We start from the raw sequence: 20,626 nt of genomic DNA on the forward strand, positions 1-20,626 counted from the left end.
CAATTTACAATCTTCATAACCAATAATAAGAACATACTTCCCTACAATTCCTTGAGAAGACGACCCGAGGTTTAATACTCGGTTATCAATTTTAAAAAGGGGTTTGTTACTTGTGACAACCAAAACGTTTGTACGAAGGGATTTTTGTCGGTTTAGAGACTATATCTACAACGCGACTGTTTTTATGACATTCTTTACTGGCAAAAATCCTAACGTCAAAAATGGCGCCGTTGCCGGGGAATTGTAAACGTGTGCCTTATTATTGGTTATTGTAAATATTTTATTTTTGCTTATTTATTTATTTTTATTTTTATTTTTATTTTTGCTTTTTCTTAAGTTAAGAGGTTATTGTTTTTTTTTTATTTTAAAATTTTTATTTTATCTTATCTTATTTCAAAAATCAAATTTAAAAATTCAAATTTAAAAATTTTTTCAAAATTCAAATTTAAAAATTTAATTTTCAAAAATTTAAATAACCTTTTAATTTAAATTTATTTTTATTTTTGTTTTTAATTTTTTATTAGCTACTATGAATTCTCACCCCTCTCGCTTCAAGTTTGATTCCAATGTTGTTGTTAGGAATGGAAACTATAATGAGAACAGGCATCAAGGTTGGAAGAATCAAAGATGGGAGAAGCCACAAGAATTTAATCAACCCTCATGGCAACAACCACCTCCAATAGACTATCAACAACCATCCTGTGATGCATATCAAGGCAATGGCTATGGTGAGCACTCTTTTGATTATCAACAACCACCACCATATGCCTATGAACCCTCTCCTCAACATAACTTTGGACCACCAAATTCACAAGCCCCTTTCCGCCATTCACCTCCATATGACCCTAACCCTCAACCACCATACTAACCACCTTATGAACCAAATGAACCATACATAGATCCACCCCAAACCTCCATGGAGAAAGCACTTGCCAATCTAAACTCTACTATACAAGCTCTCGTCGCCCAAATCAGACCACTAAATACCTTCAACAATCAACCCTCAAGCTCTAGTGCACTTCCTTTTTAACCACAGAATGATCTCTCCATCCCATCACCACCATCCATGGAAGAGCACCCACATCCATCAATCCAAGAGCAACATGATCCCAATGATGCTATTGACATGGAACAAGAGAGAAGAGATCATCTTCGCGAATCCATACTTCATAAGGAGCTAGAGGAGGCCCTAAAGATGAAGGTAGTAAATACCCTTGAAGATGAAAGAACAATTGAAAGGAGTTGTCATGGAAAGAAAATCATCAAGGATGAGTACCATTTTATATTAAAACTACTGGACAAAGCAGTAATTATCAAAGAGGAAAAAGTGGTTGAAGACTTGCGAGATGCTGAACCTCCATGGCAAAGTCAAGACATAGAGCCTCCTTCCAAGACGGTTTCATTTGATGTTGAGGAGGGTGTACAACCTCCAAGGCATACCCTGGTTGAAGACTTGGAAGAGGTTGAAATTGAAGAAGCTTACAAGGAGGTGGAAGTTGTCAGAGAAGAGCACAAGGGAGTGGAGCTTGCAATTTCATTAGAAATACCTCCCCCTAAGTTACCATTATCCTTCACAACATTCAAGTGGGTAAAATTCATATCCCTTAGCTTTCTAATTCCACTTGAATATGGGCTACTGGAGACGGGTGGTCAACTTAGAGCTCTTTGTGGCATAGAGAGTAAGAGGAAGATGGTTAGTGGTTGGAGCTGTCCAACAAGGTTCAACATGGTTGCATACTCAAAGTTTAAATGCAAAGGTTGGTGTAAAGCTCAATTGAATGGGTCTAGGAAGCTGTTTGGTAGCTGCAGTGAGAATTCAAATTACTTATCACCAAGTTGGAAAAACACAGATCCCGACAAAAATGGGTGTAAAAGCAAGGTTTGGGATCCTGGAATCTGTTCTGACATCCAACACCCCGGGAGCCTAAGAATCTTTTTGAAGCTGCTCAAGGGTTTTACATGCCTAGTTTGGGACCCCGAAGGTTACTGGAATCACAAACACTGGTGGAGATTCCTGGATGAGTTCAAGCATAAGCCACCATAACAGGAAGCTCACCAAATGTCCAACTTAAGGACTTTAACTAAAAGTGCTAGGTGGGAGACAACCCACCACGGTATAATCATTCCTTTCTCAATTTTAATTTTATTTAGTTTTGTTTGTTTTTGAAATTTTATTTTATTTTATTATATTGAACCTGGAGTTTTGCATCACATTCATACTAACACTGCATTCTGCATCTTTTCAGACTAAAAAAAAAAAGGAGCAAGCGAGCACGCGATGCGATCGCATCAGCGACGCGTCCGCGTCACAGGGAGAGTAAAGAAAAATTAATATGAACAGAGAGTTACGCAGGAGCAGCGCTGGAAGCATGCCAATGGCACAAATCACCCCACACGACCGCGTCACCGACACGTCCGCGTCCCATGGGAATACTGGCCTCCCACGCGACCGCGTCACCCACGCGGCCGCGTGACCTGAAAATCGACGTCAACCAGGTGCATGGCCGAAAGTTGAGCTGGAGTTGGGCTGGACTCGTGCTGGAAGCCCAAGCCTCACCACGCGAACGCGTGCCCCACGCGTCCGCGTCATATCCCCATGATGGCCCCTCACGCGATCGCGTCGACCACGTGATCGCGTCACCCAGAATTTTGGTAAAAAGAGTTTCGAACAGAGAGTTGTGCGACCGCGAGGCTGCACTCGTGCCACTAGCACAAATCGAGTCACGCGATCGCGTGCCCTACGCGTCCGCGTCGCCTAACTTTATTGCGCACCACGCGACCACGTCACCCACGCGACCGCGTCGCCAGCGTCGCACAACCTATCCAGATTAGTGCCAATTTTCTTATCTTTTCTTCTCCGAATCCTTATTCTCTTATCTTTTCTTATTTCTTTCTTCTTCCTCTCTTATTTTCTCGCACTCCCATTCTATTTTATTTAATTTATTTGCATATTTTCATTCATTGCATATTTTTATTTTTTTTAAATTTATTAATTTTGGTGTTCAAAAGTTCTTATTCAACTGTTACATCTTTTCTTGAATTACTTTGGTGCTTAATAACTTGTTTTACACTGTGGGATGATATTAATTATCTACCAATGTCAATCTTTTATAATACTTGCACTTCATTTGCATTGCCACGAACTTACATTGTCTTTCATTACTGGTGCACGAAATTGTGATGTCCAGGCTCGAACAATCCCTGGCAACGTGAGCAACTTGGTACGTGTAATCGTGATTACACTTTAATTATGTAAAATTCATGGCTCTTTCTTTCCCTGGCAATGGCGCCAAGAACATGGTGCCAATACCATGGTTCACAACTTCGATACAACTAACCAGCAAGTGCACTGGGTCGTCCAAGTAATACCTTACGTGAGTAAGGGTCGAATCCCACGGAGATTGTTGGTATGAAGCAAGCTATGGTCACCTTGTAAATCTCAGTCAGGCGGATATAAAATAATTATGGAGTTTTCGAATAATAAATAATAGAATAGGGATAGAGGTACTTATGTAAATCATTGGTAGGAATTTCAGATAAGCGAATGGAGATGCTTTTCGTTCCTCTGAACCTCTGCTTTCCTGCTATCTTCATCCAATCAGTCTTACTCCTTTCCATGGCTGGCTTTATGTGATACATCACCACTGTCAATGGCTACTTTCGGTCATTGACAAACCCCATTTGTAGGGTTTATCTTGTATTGATTTTTGGGGATTTTATCACCTTTTACCCATATTTATTCAAGAAATAGCATGGTTTTATATATTCTCCTTTAATTGTGCTTGAATGTGAAAACATGCTTTTTAGGACTCAAAATAGCTAAATTTAATTCACCTTGATTCTATTAGATGCCTTGATATGTTTGTTAAGTGATTTAAGGTTTAGGAGGCAAAGATTGGATCAAGGGAATGAAGAAAGAAAGCATGAAAAGTTGGAGAACTCATGAAGAAATGGAAGAACCGGAAAGCTGTCAAGCCGACCTCTTCGCACTTAATCGACCATAACTTGAGCTACAGAGGTCCAAATGATGCGGTTCCAGTTGGGTTGGAAAGCTAACATCCGGGGCTTCGAAACGATATAAGATTTGCCATAGTTGCATCGCGCATAGGGGCGCGCACGCGCACGGTACGCGGACGCGCCGATGGTGGCACATGACCCACTTAATGCAAACGTGGCCAGCGATTTTAGAAGCCTTGTGGGCCCAATCCAACTCATTTCTAATGCTATTTAAGCCAAGGATTGAAGGGGAATCAACATACTTTTCATACTTTAGAAGTTAGTTACCATTAGTTTAGTTTTAGCTTAGTTTAGTAGTGAGAGTTAGTTTCTAGAGAGAGAAGCTCTCTCTTCTCTCTAGAATTAGGATTAGAATTAGGTTTAGCTTTTAGATCTAGGTTTTAATCTTTGCTTTCTTCCACTTCTATCTCTCAATTCTTTGTTGCTACATTCAATCTTCTTCTATTCCTTTGTTGTAATTTTCTTTATGTTGTTCTTATACTTTGTTGTAGATCTAGTATTGTTCCTTCTACATTCTTCCAATTCAATAAGAGGTAATTCATAATAAATGTGTCTTCTTTGCTTTTCTATTGTTGATCTCTTGTTTTTGTAGTTGTAGATTCCTTTAATTCTTGCATTTAATAATGTTTACTCCTCTTGCACTTTATGTGTTTGTTGAAATGTCTCTTTTAGTTTTAGTGTAGATTTTGTTCCTCTTAGCCTAGGTAGAGTAATTAGTGACACTTGAGTTATCTAATTCCTTTGTTGATTGATAATTGGAGAGATTGCTAATTGGTTTGGAGTGCACTAAAGCTAGTCTTTCCTTGGGAGTTGGCTAGGACTTGTGGCTCAAGTCAATTCATCCACTTGACTTTCCTTTAATTAGTAAGGGTTAACTAAGTGGTAGCAATGAATAATTCTCATCACAATTGAGAAGGATAACTAGGATAGGACTTCTAGTTCTCACACCTTACCAAGAGCCTTTTATAGTTGTTAGTTTATTTTCATTGCCATTTACTTTTCATGCTTCTTATCCAAAACCCCAAAATACAATCCATAACCAATAACAAGACACTTCATTGTAATTCCTAGGGAGAACGACCCGAGGTTTAAATACTTCGGTTTATAGAATTTAGGGGTTTGTTACTTGTGACAAACAAATTTTTGTATGAAAGGATTATTGTTGGTTTAGAAGCTATACTTTACAACGAGAATTCATTTGTGAAATTCTATACCATCAAAAAATCCATTCATCAAAATGGCGCCGTTGCCGGGGAATTGCAATGGTGTTATGTTATTGGTTATTGTATATATGTGAATAGTGTGAATATGTTTGCTTTTGTTAGCTCTTGCTATTTTTAGGATTTAATTTTCTTGCTTCTTATTTGATTTTGTTTTCATTTTCTTCTTGCTATCATGAATTCTCACCTTGGCTATGAGTTTGGTTATCAACATGTTGTAGGAAATGAGGACTATAATGAAGATGTGTATCAAGAATGGGATGACCAAAGGTGGGAGGAGCCATATGCATATGATCAATCCTCATGGCAACAACCTCCACCAATGCACTATGAAGAAGAGTCATTCTATGATGCATACCAATCCAATGGCTATGGTGACTCACCTTGTGATTTTCAAGAACCACCACCATATGCCTATGATCCATACCCTCAACATAACTCCCAACCATACTCACAAGCCCCTTCTTACCAACCATCTTCATATGACCCTAATCCATATCCATCCTACCAACAACCATATGAGCAATATGAACCACATATAGAGCCACCACCATTCCAACATCAATATTTTCAAGAGCCACCTCCTCCACATTATTACCAAGATGAACCACCTCCAATATATGAATACTATTTTCCACCACAACCTCCCATGGAAGAATACTCATATCCATTGATCCAAGAGCCACATGATCCTAATCATATTATCCAAGAGGAACAAGAGTCAAGGGATCATCTCAAGGAAGCATTGGATAAATTTCAAGCAACCATGGAGTGTGTTGTGCAACAAGTGGAAAGAGTGGAAAACATAGAACCACCACAACTCTACCAAGAAGAACTATCTTCCTACTATGAACCCTCTCCCCAATTTAATGAACCCTTCTACCCACCCCAATCTCTAATGGATGAAACCCTTGGTGTTCTTGTTCAAGGGCAAGAAGAGATGAAAAGGGATGTGCAAAATATCATGGCCACCTTGGATGCGGTAACAAATCAATTAGCCTCCCAATGCTTGAACACTCAAGGAACTTCCATGGATACATGTGGAGAATCAAATGAAGAACATAGCATGAAGGAGAGATTGGAAACTCCGGCGGAAAATAAGGGAAGTTGCTTTGTATTGGAACAATTGGAGGAAGCTTTAATTGTTGAAGACAAGGAAGAAGTGGTAGAAGACTTAGGAGATGCGGAGCTTCCATGGGAACATAGAGTTGAAGAAAACCCCTCCAAGATGATTGAAATTGATGCTAGGGAGGAAAGTGCACACCTTCCAAGGCATATCCCATATGAAGACTTGGATGGGATAGAGAAAGAATTGAGTTCCCTTGGTGATGAAGATCAAGCATCAAGTCTTAGTGGTGAAGAATCCTTTAAGCATGAAGAACCTTCTCCGGTTGGATTTGAAAGCGTTGAGGAGGTAAATTTTTCTCACCCTCCCTATTATGATTTGAGTAAAGGAAAAGGTTTAGATAAAATTGTTGAACAAAGGATTGAGATTAAGAGATCTTGTGAAGAGGTGGAAGTCCCTAGAAATAGAAGAACGAGGGTTGGTTATGCTTTGTCGAGATCTTTGGAAGCATCTTTGCCTAGGTTGTCATCTACCCCTTCACTTGAGTGGGTAAAATTCATTTCTATTAGCTTTATTGTCCCACTTGAGTATGGCTTGCTTGAAACGGATGGTCAACTTAGAATGCTTTGTGGGATGAAGCGTAAGCGAAAGATGTTTCGTGGTTGGCGTTGTAAATCAAGGCTCATCTTGGTTGACACTTCAAGAGTTGAATACAAAGGTGGGAATAGTGCTCAAATAGATGGGTCTAGGAGGATTGTTGGGCATTTCGTAGAGAATTCATCTTGTTCACCACCCGGATGGATTAATAATGATGATCAACTTCAAGACGGGTGTGAAAATAAAGTGTGGGATCCCGGATTACAAGAAGAGGATCAACTTTGGGAGCCCCAAGCTTGTGAAGAACTCCATCAAGACTTGGCTCAATCCATGAAGAATCTTGGGGCACAATGGAGAACCAAGCATTGGTGGGAGTTCCAAGATGAATACAAGCACAAGCCACCTTGATGAGGAGCTCCCCATAAGTCCAACTTAAGGACAATAAACAAAAGTGCTAGGTGGGAGACAACCCACCATGGTAAAACCCTTTCATTTTCTCTTTTGTACATATTGATAGAATTAGTTTAATTTCATGTTTTGTTTAGATAGTTGAGTTTAATTGGTAGTTTAGTATGTTAAATAAGGTTTTAGGGTGTTTTGGTAGATGCTTGGAGGTTTAGAATGCTGAGATTGGTGCAAAAAAAAAAAAAAAAAAAACGGCCATCGGCGCGTTAGCACGCTGTGCGCGCGCGCGCACATTGCACTTCCGCAACTTCTGGTACAAAAACCAGAGAGTTGTGCGCGCGTTGTGCCAGCATTGTGCTGGGAGCACAAGCTCATCCACGCGTAAGCGCGCTGTGCACGCGCGCGGGGATCGCCCCTGCTGCATCCACGCGTAAGCGCGCTGTGCGCGCGCGCGGATTTGCTCCCTGTTTTTTTCCTTCCTCCTTTCTCCTTCCTCTTTCCTCCTCTCTTCTTCTTTCTTTCTAATTTTTTTTTCTCCTTCCTCTCTTAGAAATTTTTTTTCCTTATAATATAAATGAAATTTTTTTAATAAAAAATAATAATAATAATAATATAATAATAATAAATACATAAATAAATAAAATACTAAAAAAAAAAAACAAAAAAAAATTTTTTTTTCTCTTTTCCTCCATTTTCTTTTATTGCATTTGCTTATTTTCATTCATTGCATTTTAATTTTGTTTTTTTTACCTTGTTCTCATTTTATTTTCTAAGTTTTCCATTTTAATAATGGTGTTGAACTTTCCTACTCAATTGTTGAGACTTTCTTACATTATTTTGGTGCTTCTTGACTTGTTTGATATTGTTGGGTGATGAAACTTTTAAATCAATGCTTCATCTTGTATGACTTTTGTGTCTTTGTGCATTGATATGACCTCATATTGTCTTTCATGACCCACTTCTTCTCATTTGAACTTGATGCTCAACACACTCTTCATACTTTAACTTTACTCTTGCATCGAGCTTAATGATATGCCTTAGCTTACATTGCTTTCTCACTCACATGCTTAGCTAACATGTAGTAGAAAATCATACTCTTATTTGGCATTAGCCCCGCCTATGTTCTAATTGCCTTGATACCTTTGTTATAGGCTTCATTTTCTTTCCTTTTCTTTCCTTTTAGGTTGGCCACCAAGAAGGGAGAAAGGAAAAGCTTTTAAATGGGGCACCAAACAAGTCCTCCGCGCAGCCTTGTGAAGAAGCTCATCAATTGTAGCAACCCGTCCACCTTGCTCTTCTTTGCATGCACCGAGGACGGTGCAATCTTCAAGTGTGGGGAGGTCGTCTGACCGATCTCCATGGGTAAAAATTTCCTTTTCAACACCAAATTTTTTATTTTCTTTAATTAGATTAGCTATTGCATTGCATGATAGGTTGCATGTTAGTTAGAATTTGTACATATTTTTACCACTTCTTTGTTATTAGGACTACTTGGTTAGGGTGATGATTTTCTTTCCAAGAAACCGTTTTTAGGGCACCCTACCAATTTGAAAATTTTTGTTAAACTTGCTTGAAAGAATTTATTTTGGAACATAGTTTTTGAGCTAAGAACATAAGCAAGTGAGATTTGTGCCTAATTGCGTGGTTACATCTTATAACCACTTATTTTTCCTTCTTGTGTGCATTATTCTCTTTCTATGATTGTGATCTTTGATTTGTTTGATTCTTTATGTCCATTATTTGGTGTATTCATGCATTTATATGATTGAGGCCATCAATTCATTAGCTCACTCACCCAAATGGCCTTACCTTCTATCTTCCTTTGTTAGCCAAATTTGAGCCTACGATTAACCCATTTTGTTCTTAATTTAGCACATTACAAGCCTTAAAGCGGAAAACAATAAAAGTCCTTATTTGGATCTTTGATTAGCTTAGGCTAGTGTGTGTGAGTATCATTCAAGTGTGGGAACCTTGGGACATTGGGTGAATAAAAGGGTATTTTGTATTATTATTGAAAATATTGGGAATTGGGTACATACTCATGTATTGATCAAATGTAGAACCTTATGCATTGACGCTCTTGTATATAGAAAAAAATGAGAAAAACAAAAGAACAAAAGAAAAAGAAAACAATATGGAAAAGAAAAGAAAAAATAGAAAAAGAAAGAAAAGAAAAAAAAAGAGGAAAAATAATAAAAAGGGGACAAAATGCCCCAAAGTGAAGCTCAAGAGGAATCAATGCATAAGTATTGTGAAACGAAAAGAAAATGCATAAGTATGTGGAAAAGTGAGGAATGGGTAGTTAGATTAGTACTTAATTGTATAGGTCATTATATAGGTTAGGTGGGAAAGTTTAAGTTAATCAAAGATTCAAATCCTAAGTCCACTAGCCATATATGATCCTACCTTGACCCTAGCCCCATTACAACCTAAAGAAAAGACCTCATGATACATGTATGCATGCATCGAATAATTGTTGATTGTTAGAAGAAAAACAAATCTTGGAAAGCATGATTAGGGGAGAATTGAGAGAATCAACCCCAAACACCGAGCGACTAGAGTGCAAACACTTCCGGTGAGGGTTCGATGCTCAATTCCTTGATTCCCGGCTTTCATGAGCGTTCTTCTTGCAAGTCTACTTGAACTTCATTTTGATATTCGAATTGGTAGGATTCAAGAATCGTTATATGATCTTGACCCTACTTGTACATGTATGACTTGGAGGATTGATTTATTTTTAACCAAGTAGGTAAAACCATTTTGCATTTAGTTGCATCCATTTAGATAATTGCATATAGTTTAGGTTGCATATAGTTTATTTACATTGAATAAATGTTGATACCCTTTGTTTCTCTCTTGGCTTAAGCATGAGGACATGCTTGGTTTAAGTGTGGGGAGGTTGACAAACCCCATTTGTAGGGTTTATCTTGTATTGATTTTTGGGGATTTTATCATCTTTTACCCATATTTATTCAAGAAATAGCATGGTTTTGTATATTCTCCTTTAATTGTGCTTGAATGTGAAAACATGCTTTTTAGGACTCAAAATAGCTAAATTTAATTCACCTTGATTCTATTAGATGCCTTGATATGTTTGTTAAGTGATTTAAGGTTTAGGAGGCAAAGATTGGATCAAGGGAATGAAGAAAGAAAGCATGAAAAGTTGGAGAACTCATGAAGAAATGGAAGAACCGGAAAGCTGTCAAGCCGACCTCTTCGCACTTAATCGACCATAACTTGAGCTACAGAGGTCCAAATGATGCGGTTCTAGTTGGGTTGGAAAGCTAACATCCGGGGCTTCGAAACGATATAAGATTTGCCATAGTTGCATCGCGCATAGGGGTGCGCACGCGCACGGTACGCGGACGCGCCGATGGTGGCACATGACCCACTTAATGCAAACGTGGCCAGCGATTTTAGAAGCCTTGTGGGCCCAATCCAACTCATTTCTAATGCTATTTAAGCCAAGGATTGAAGGGGAATCAACATACTTTTCATACTTTAGAAGTTAGTTACCATTAGTTTAGTTTTAGCTTAGTTTAGTAGTGAGAGTTAGTTTCTAGAGAGAGAAGCTCTCTCTTCTCTCTAGAATTAGGATTAGAATTAGGTTTAGCTTTTAGATCTAGGTTTTAATCTTTGCTTTCTTCCACTTCTATCTCTCAATTCTTTGTTGCTACATTCAATCTTCTTCTATTCCTTTGTTGTAATTTCCTTTATGTTGTTCTTATACTTTGTTGTAGATCTAGTATTGTTCCTTCTACATTCTTCCAATTCAATAAGAGGTAATTCATAATAAATGTGTCTTCTTTGCTTTTCTATTGTTGATCTCTTGTTTTTGTAGTTGTAGATTCCTTTAATTCTTGCATTTAATAATGTTTACTCCTCTTGCACTTTATGTGTTTGTTGAAATGTCTCTTTTAGTTTTAGTGTAGATTTTGTTCCTCTTGGCCTAGGTAGAGTAATTAGTGACACTTGAGTTATCTAATTCCTTTGTTGATTGATAATTGGAGAGATTGCTAATTGGTTTGGAGTGCACTAAAGCTAGTCTTTCCTTGGGAGTTGGCTAGGACTTGTGGCTCAAGTCAATTCATCCACTTGACTTTCCTTTAATTAGTAAGGGTTAACTAAGTGGTAGCAATGAATAATTCTCATCACAATTGAGAAGGATAACTAGGATAGGACTTCTAGTTCTCACACCTTACCAAGAGCCTTTTATAGTTGTTAGTTTATTTTCATTGCCATTTACTTTTCATGCTTCTTATCCAAAACCCCAAAATACAATCCATAACCAATAACAAGACACTTCATTGTAATTCCTAGGGAGAACGACCCGAGGTTTAAATACTTCGGTTTATAGAATTTAGGGGTTTGTTACTTGTGACAAACAAATTTTTGTATGAAAGGATTATTGTTGGTTTAGAAGCTATACTTTACAACGAGAATTCATTTGTGAAATTCTATACCATCAAAAAATCCATTCATCAGTCATCTCTCGGGAAAATGATCCAATGCCCTGTCACGGCACGGCTAATCGTCTGGAGGCATCACCCTTGCCAATGGCTTCATCTTATCCTCTCAGTGAATAATATGCTCACACACCCTGTCACGGCACGGCTATTCATCTGTTGGTTCTCGATCATGCTGGAATAGGATTTACTATCCTTTTGCATCTGTCACTAACGCCCTGCAATCGCTAGTTTGGAGCTCATCACAGTCATTCATTCATTGAATCCTACTCGGAATACCACAGACAAGGTTTAGTCTTTCTGGATTCTCTTGAATGCCGCCATCATTCTAGCTTACGCCACGAAGATTCTGGTTAGGAGATCTAAGAGATATTCATTCTAGCTTATTTCATGTAGAACGGAAGTGTTTGTCAGGCACGTGTTCATAGGGGAGAATAGTGATGAGCGTCACACATAATCATCACCTTCATCACGTTCTTGGGTGCGAATGGATATCTTAGAAGCGAAATAAGATGAATTGAATAGAAAATAGTAGTACTTTGCATTAATTTTTGAGGAACAGCAGAGCTCCACACCTTAATATATGGAGTGTAGAAACTCTACCGTATGAAAATACATAAGTGAAGGTCCAGGCATGGCCGAGATGGCCAGCCCCCTAAAGCGTGATCAATAGTCTCCTAAGATGAACAATGGATTAAAACTGAGACCAAAGATGTCAAAAAGACTAGTAAAAGGTCCTATTTATAATAAACTAGTCACTAGGGTTTACATGAGTAAGTAATTGATGCATAAATCCACTTCCTGGGCCCACTTGGTGTGTGTTTGGGCTGAGCTTGAGTGTTGCACGTGCAGAGGCCATTTGTGGAGTTGAACGCCAGCTTTTGTGCCAGTTTGGGCGTTCAACTCTGGTTTTGGCTCCTTTTCTGGCGCTGGACGCCAGATTTGGGCAGAGAGCTGGCGTTGAACGCCAGTTTACGTCATCTATTCTTGGCCAAAGTATGGACTATTATATATTTCTGGAAAGCCCTGTATGTCTACTTTCCAAAGCAATTGGAAGTGCGCCATTTCGAGTTCTGTAGCTCCAGAAAATCCACTTTGAGTGCAGGGAGGTCAGAATCTAACAGCATCAGCAGTCCTTTTTCAACCTTTGAATCTGATTTCTGCTCAAGTCCCTCAATTTCAGCCAGAAAATATCTGAAATCATAGAAAAACACACAAACTCATAGTAAAGTCCAGAAATGTGAATTTAACATAAAAACTAATGAAAACATCCCTAAAAGTGACTAGATCCTACTAAAAACATACTAAAAACAATGCCAAAAAGCGTATAAATTATTCGCTCATCACAACACCAAACTTAAATTGTTGCTTGTCCCCAAGCAACTGAAAAGCAAATAGGATAAAAAGAAGAGAATATACTATAAATTCCAAACTATCAATGAAACAGAGCTTCAATCATATGAGCGGGACTTATAGCTTTTTGCCTCTTGAATAGTTTTGGCATCTCACTTTATCCATTGAAGTTTAGAATGATTGGCATCTATAGGAACTTCAGATTTCGAATAGTGTTATTGACTCTCCTAGTTCAGTATGATGATTCTTGAACACAGCTTCTTTATGAGCCTTGGCCGTGGCCCTAAGCACTTTGTTTTCCAGTATTACCATCGGATACATAAATGCCACAGACACATAATTGGGTGAACCTTTTCAGATTGTGACTCAGCTTTGCTAAAGTCCCCAATTAGAGGTGTCAAGGGTTCTTAAGCACACTCTTTTTTTTTTTTTTTGCTTTGGACCTTGACTTTAACCGCTCAGTCTCAAGTTTTCACTTGACACCTACACGCCACAAGCACATGGTTAGGGACAGCTTGGTTTAGCCGCTTAGACCAGGATTTTATTCCTTTTAGGCCCTCCTATCCACTGATGCTCAAAGCCTTGGGATCCTTTTTATTGCCCTTGCCTTTTAGTTTTAAGGGTTATTGGCTTTTTGCTCTTGCCTCTTGGTTTTAAGAGCTTTTGGCTTTTTCTGCTTGCTTTTTTCTTTTTCTTTCTATATTTTTTTTTCGCCTATTTTTTTTTTTCTGCAAGCTTTGTTCTTTGCTGCTTTTTCTTGCTTCAAGAATCATTTTTATGATTTTTCAGATTATCAAATAACATGTCTCCTAGTCATCATTCTTTCAAGAGCCAACATATTTAACATTCTTAAACAACAACTTCAAAAGACATATGCACTGTTCAAGCATACATTCAGAAAACAAGAAGCATTGTCACCACATCAATATAATTAAGCTAAGTTCAAGGATAAATTCGAAACTCATGTACTTCTTGTTTTTTTGAATTAAAACATTTTTTATTTAAGAGAGTTGATGGATTCATAGGACATTCATAACTTTAAGACAAAGTTACTAACTACTAATGATCATGTAATGAAGACACAAACATAGATAAGCACATAACATAGAAAACGAAAAACAGAAGAAAGAAGAACAAGGAATGAATCCACCTTAGTGATGGTGGCGTTTCCTTCTTGAGGAACCAATGATGTCCTTGAGCTCTTCTATGTCTCTTCCTTGTCTTTGTTGCTCCTCCCTCATTGCTTTTTGATCTTCTCTTATTTCATGAAGCATGATGGAGTGCTCTTGATGTTCCACCCTTAGTTGTCCCATATTGGAACTCAATTCTCCTATGGAGGTGTTGATTTCCTCCCAATAGTTTTATGGAGGAAAGTGCATTTGAGGCATCTTAGGGATCTCATGGTAATGAGCTTCATATGTCTCTTGAGCTCCATGAGTGGGCTCTCTTGCTTGCTCCATATTTTTCTTAGTGATGGGCTTGTCCTCTTTGATGAGGATATCTCCCTCTATGTCAATCCCAGCCGAATTGCATAGGTGGCAAATGAGGTGAGGAAAGGCTAACCTTGCCATAGTGGAAGACTTGTCAGCCACCTTGTAGAGTTCTTGAGGTATAATCTCATGAACTTCCACCTCTTCTCCAATCATGATGCTATGGATCATGATGGCCCGGTCTATAGTAACTTCAGACCGGTTGCTAGTGGGAATGATTGAGCATTGAATGAACTCCAACCATCCTCTAGCTACAGGCTTGAGGTCCAATCTTCTTAGTTGAACCGGCTTGCCTTTGGAGTCAATCTTTCATTGAGCTCCTTCCACGCATATGTCCATAAGGACTTGGTCCAACCTTTGATTAAAGTTGACCCTTCTAGTGTAGGGGCGTTCATCTCCTTGCATCATGGGCAAGTTAAACGCCAACCTCACATTCTCCGGACTAAAATCTAAGTATTTCCCCCAAACCATTGTAACATAGTTCTTTGGATCCGGGTTCTTACTTTGATCATGGTTCTTGGTGATCCATGCATTGGCATAGAACTCTTGAACCATTAGGATGCCGACTTGTTGGATGGGATTTGTTAGAACTTCCCAACCTCTTCTTTGAATTTCATGTCGGATCTCCGGATACTCATTTCTTTTGAGTTTGAAAGGGACCTCGGGGATCACCTTCTTCTTGGCCACAACATCATAGAAGTGGTCTTGATGGGCTTTGGAGATGAACCTTTCCATCTCCCATGACTCGGAGGTGGAAGCTTTTATCTTCCCCTTCCCTTTTCTAGAGGATTCTCCGGTCTTAGGTGCCATCAATGGTAATGGAAAAACAAAAAGCTTATGCTTTTACCACACCAAACTTAGAATATTGCTCGCCCTCGAGCAATAAACAAAAGAATAGAAGAAAAAGAAGAAGAAATATGGAGAGGGAGAGGGAGATGTGGTTTCGGCCAAGAGGAGTGTAGAGGGGTGTGTTGTGTGAATTTGATGAAGAATGGAGGTCTTTATATAGGGAAGGGAAGGGGGAAGGTTTCAGCCATATGGGTGGGTTTGGGTGGGAAATTGGTTTTGAATTTTGAAGGTAGGTGGAGTTTATGAGGTAGGTTTATGGGGAAGAGTGGATGGATGTAAGTGGTGAAGAGGTGATGGGGAAGAGAGTTTGAGGTGATTGGTGAAGGGTTTTTGGGGAAGAGTGTTTATGGGGTTGTGTGAAAGAGAGTGGTGAGAAGAAGTGGGTGGAGGTAGGTGGGGATCCTGTGGGGTCCACAGATCCTGAGTGGATCCTATGGGGTCCATGGTGCACAAAATTGTGATCTCCAGGCTCGAACAAATCCTGGTAATGGCTTCAAAGCTTGGTGCTCTGATCTTAATTCATGATTGTCACAACTTCGATACAACTAACCAGCAAGTGCACTGGGTCGTCCAAGTAATACCTTACGTGAGTAAGGGTCGAATCCCACGGAGATTGTTGGTATGAAGCAAGCTATGGTCACCTTGTAAATCTCAGTCAGGCGGATATAAAATAATTATGGAGTTTTCGAATATGATATAATAAAATAGGGATAGAGGTACTTATGTAAATCATTTGGTAGGAATTTCAGATAAGCGAATGGAGATGCTTTTCGTTCCTCTGAACCTCTGCTTTCCTACTATCTTCATCCAATCAGTCTTACTCCTTTCCATGGCTGGCTTTATGTGATACATCACCACTGTCAATGGCTACTTTCGGTCATCTCACGGGAAAATGATCCAATGCCCTGTCACGGCACGGCTAATCGTCTGGAGGCATCACCCTTGTCAATGGCTTCATCTTATCCTCTCAGTGAATAATATGCTCACGCACCCTGTCACGGCACGGCTATTCATCTGTCGGTTCTCGATCATGCTGGAATAGGATTTACTATCCTTTTGCGTCTGTCACTAACGCCCTGCAATCGCGAGTTCGGAGCTCGTCACAGTCATTCAATCATTGAATCCTACTCGGAATACCACAGACAAGGTTTAGACCTTCCGGATTCTCTTGAATGCCGCCATCATTCTAGCTTATGCCACGAAGATTCTGGTTAGGAGATCTAAGAGTTACTCATTCTAGCTTATTTCATGTAGAACGGAAGTGTTTGTCAGGCACGCGTTCATAAGGGAGAAGGATGATGAGTGTCACACATAATCATCACCTTCATCACGTTCTTGGGTGCGAATGGATATCTTAGAAGCGAAATAAGAAGAATTGAATAGAAAACAGTAGTACTTTGCATTAATCTTTGAGGGACAGCAGAGCTCCACACCTTAATCTATGGAGTGTAGAAACTCTACCGTTAAAAGTACATAAGTGAAGGTCCAGGCATGGCCGAGATGGCCAGCCCCCTAAAACGTGATCAAAGGATCATAAGGTAATCCAAAGATGCCTAATACAATAGTAATAGGTCCTATTTATAATAAACTAGCTACTAGGGTTTACATGAGTAAGTAATTGATGCATAAATCCACTTCCGGGGCCCACTTGGTGTGTGTTTGGGCTGAGCTTAAGTGTAGCACGTGCAGAGGCCATTTGTGGAGTTGAACGCCAGTTTTTGTGCCAGTTTGGGCGTTCAACTCTGGTTTTGGATCCTTTTCTGGCGCTGGACGCCAGATTTGGGCAGAGAGCTGGCGTTGAACGCCAGTTTACGTCGTCTATTCTTGGCCAAAGTATGGACTATTATATATTGCGGGAAAGCCCTGAATGTTTACTTTCCAACGCAATTGGAAGCGCGCCATTTCAAGTTTTGTAGCTCCAGAAAATCCACTTTGAGTGCAGGGAGGTCAGAATCCAACAGCATCAGCAGTCCTTCTTCAACCTCTGAATCTGATTTTTGCTCAAGTCCCTCAATTTCAGCCAGAAAATACCTGAAATCACAGAAAAACAAACAAACTCATAGTAAAGTCCAGAAATGTGAATTTAACATAAAATCTATTAAAAACATCCCTAAAAGTAACTAGATTCTACTAAAAATATACTAAAAACAATGCCAAAAAGCGTATAAATTATCCGCTCATCACAACACCAAACTTAAATTGTTGCTTGTCCCCAAGCAACTGAAAATCAAAATAGGATAGAAAAGAATAGAATATACTATAAATTCCAAACTATCAATGAAACATAGCTCCAATCAAATGAGCGGGACTTATAGATTTTTGCCTCTTGAATAGTTTTGGCATCTCACTTTATCCATTGAGGTTCAGAATGATTGGCATCTATAGGAACTCAGAGTTCAGATAGTGTTATTGATTCTCCTAGTTCAGTATGATGATTCTTGAACACAGCTATTTTATGAGTCTTGGCCGTGGCCCTAAGCACTTTGTTTTCCAGTATTACCACCGGATACATAAATGCCACAGACACATAATTGGGTGAACCTTTTCAGATTGTGACTCAGCTTTGCTAAAGTCCCCAATTAGAGGTGTCCAGGGTTCTTAAGCACACTCTTCTTTCTTTTTTTTTTTGCTTTGGACCTTGACTTTAACCGCTCAGTCTCAAGTTTTCACTTGACACCTACACGCCACAAGCACATGGTTAGGGACAGCTTGGTTTAGCCGCTTAGACCAGGATTTTATTCCTTTAGGCCCTCCTATCCACTGATGCTCAAAGCCTTGGGATCCTTTTTATTGCCCTTGCCTTTTGGTTTTAAGGGTTATTGGCTTTTTGCTCTTGCCTCTTGGTTTTAAGAGCTTTTGGCTTTTACTGCTTGCTTTTTCTTTCTATATATTTTTTTTTCGCCTATTGTTTTTTTTTTTCTGCAAGCTTTGTTTTTTTGCTGCTTTTTCTTGCTTCAAGAATCATTTTTATGATTTTTCAGATTATCAAATAACATGTCTCCTCGTCATCATTCTTTCAAGAGCCAACATATTTAACATTCTTAAACAACAACTTCAAAAGACATATGCACTGTTCAAGCATACATTCAGAAAACAAGAAGCATTGTCACCACATCAATATAATTAAGCTAAGTTCAAGGATAAATTCGAAACTCATGTACTTCTTGCTCTTTTGAGTTAAAACAGTTTTTTTATTTTAAGAGAGGTGACGGATTCATAGGACATTCATAACTTTAAGACATAGTTACTAACTGCTAATGATCATGTAATGAAGACACAAACATAGATAAGCACCATAACATAGAAAACGAAAAACAGAGAAAGTAAGAACAAGGAATGAGTCCACCTTAGTGATGTCCTTGAGCTCTTCTATGTCTCTTCCTTGCCTTTGCTGCTCCTCCTTCATTGCTTTTATAATGGCTCAAGGACATCACTTGGTGCACGAAATTGTGATCTCCAGGCTCGAACAAATCCTGGTAATGGCTCCAAAGCTTGGTGCTCTGATCTTATTTCATAATTGTCACAACTTCGATACAACTAACCAGCAAGTGCACTGGGTCGTCCAAGTAATACCTTACGTGAGTAAGGGTCGAATCCCACGGAGATTGTTGGTATGAAGCAAGCTATGGTCACCTTGTAAATCTCAGTCAGGCAGATATAAAGTGATAATGGTGTTTTCGAATATTATATAGTAAAATAGGGATAGAGGTACTTATGTAATTCATTAGTGAGAATTTCAGATAAGGGAATGGAGATGCTTTTCGTTCCTCTGAACCTCTGCTTTCCTGCTATCTTCATCCAATCAGTCTTACTCCTTTCCATGGCTGGCTGTATGCAAGGGCATCACTGTTGTCAGTGGCTACATCCCCTCCTCTCAGTGAATAATATGCTCACGCACCCTGTCACGGCACGACTATTCATCTGTCGGTTCTCGATCATGCTGGAATAGGATTCACCCTCCTTTTGCGTCTGTCACTAACGCCCAGCACTCGCGAGTTTGAAGCTCGTCACAGTCATTCAATCATTGAATCCTACTCGGAATACCACAGACAAGGTTTAGACTTTCCGGATTCTCTTCTGTATTGCTTGGGAGAGTACTAGGAAGGATTTCAGTGATCCTTTTACTCAGCTGGCCCACTTGTGCTTCCAGATTTCTAATGGAAGACCTTGTTTCATTCATGAAACTCACAGTGGCCTTGGATAGATCAGAGACTAGATTTGCTAAATTAGAAGCATTTTGTTCAGTGTTCTCTGTCTGTTGCTGAGTGGATGATGGAAAAGGTTTATTATTGTTAAACCTGTTTCTTCCACCATTATTAAAGCCTTGTTGGGGCTTTTGATCATTCCATGAGAAATTTGGATGATTTCTCCATGTTGAGTTATAGGTGTTTCCATAAGGTTCACCTAAGTAATTTACCTCTGCTATTGCAGGGTTCTCAGGATCATAAGCTTCTTCTTCTTCAGAAGATGCATCTTGAGTACTGTTGGATGCAGCTTGCATTCCATGCAGACTCTGAGAGATCATATTGACTTGCTGAGTCAATATTTTGTTCTGAGCCAATATGGCATTCAGAGTATCAACTTCAAGAACTCCCTTCTTCATAGGCGTCCCATTACTCACAGGATTCTTTTCAGAAGTGTACATGAACTGGTTATTAGCAACCATGTCAATGAGTTCTTGAGCTTCTGCAGGCGTTTTCTTTAGGTGAATGGATCCACCTGCAGAAGTGTCCAGTGACATCTTTGATAGCTCAGATAAACCATCATAGAATATATCCAGGATGGTCCATTCTGAAAGCATGTCAGAAGGACACTTTTTGGTCAACTGTTTGTATCTTTCCCAAGCTTCATAGAGGGATTCACCTTCTTTTTGTCTGAAGGTTTGAACATCAGCTCTAAGCTTGCTTAGCTTTTGAGGAGGAAAGTACTTGGCTAAGAAAGCCGTGACCAGCTTATCCCAAGAGTTCAGGCTGTCTTTTGGTTGAGAGTCCAACCATAATCTAGCTCTGTCTCTTACAGCAAAAGGGAAAAGCATGAGCCTGTAGACTTCAGGATCTACTCCATTAGTCTTAACAGTATCACATATCTGCAAGAATTCAGTTAAGAACTGAAAAGGATCTTCAGATGGAAGTCCATGAAACTTGCAGTTCTGCTGCATCAGAG

At 39.3% G+C, this 20,626-nt stretch overlaps 1 non-coding gene across 1 annotated transcript; it reads left to right on the forward strand.

The window, feature by feature from the left end:
• The first annotated feature begins 20,258 nt into the window (after positions 1-20,258).
• Positions 20,259-20,366, forward strand: LOC112752878 (small nucleolar RNA R71). The gene has a single exon (XR_003177287.1). It is a non-coding gene; the product is annotated as a small nucleolar RNA R71 (small nucleolar RNA).
• The last annotated feature ends 260 nt before the right edge of the window (positions 20,367-20,626 follow it).

Source organism: Arachis hypogaea, chromosome 15, assembly GCF_003086295.3.
Source record: "Arachis hypogaea cultivar Tifrunner chromosome 15, arahy.Tifrunner.gnm2.J5K5, whole genome shotgun sequence".
Taxonomy (NCBI): Eukaryota; Viridiplantae; Streptophyta; class Magnoliopsida; order Fabales; family Fabaceae; genus Arachis; species Arachis hypogaea.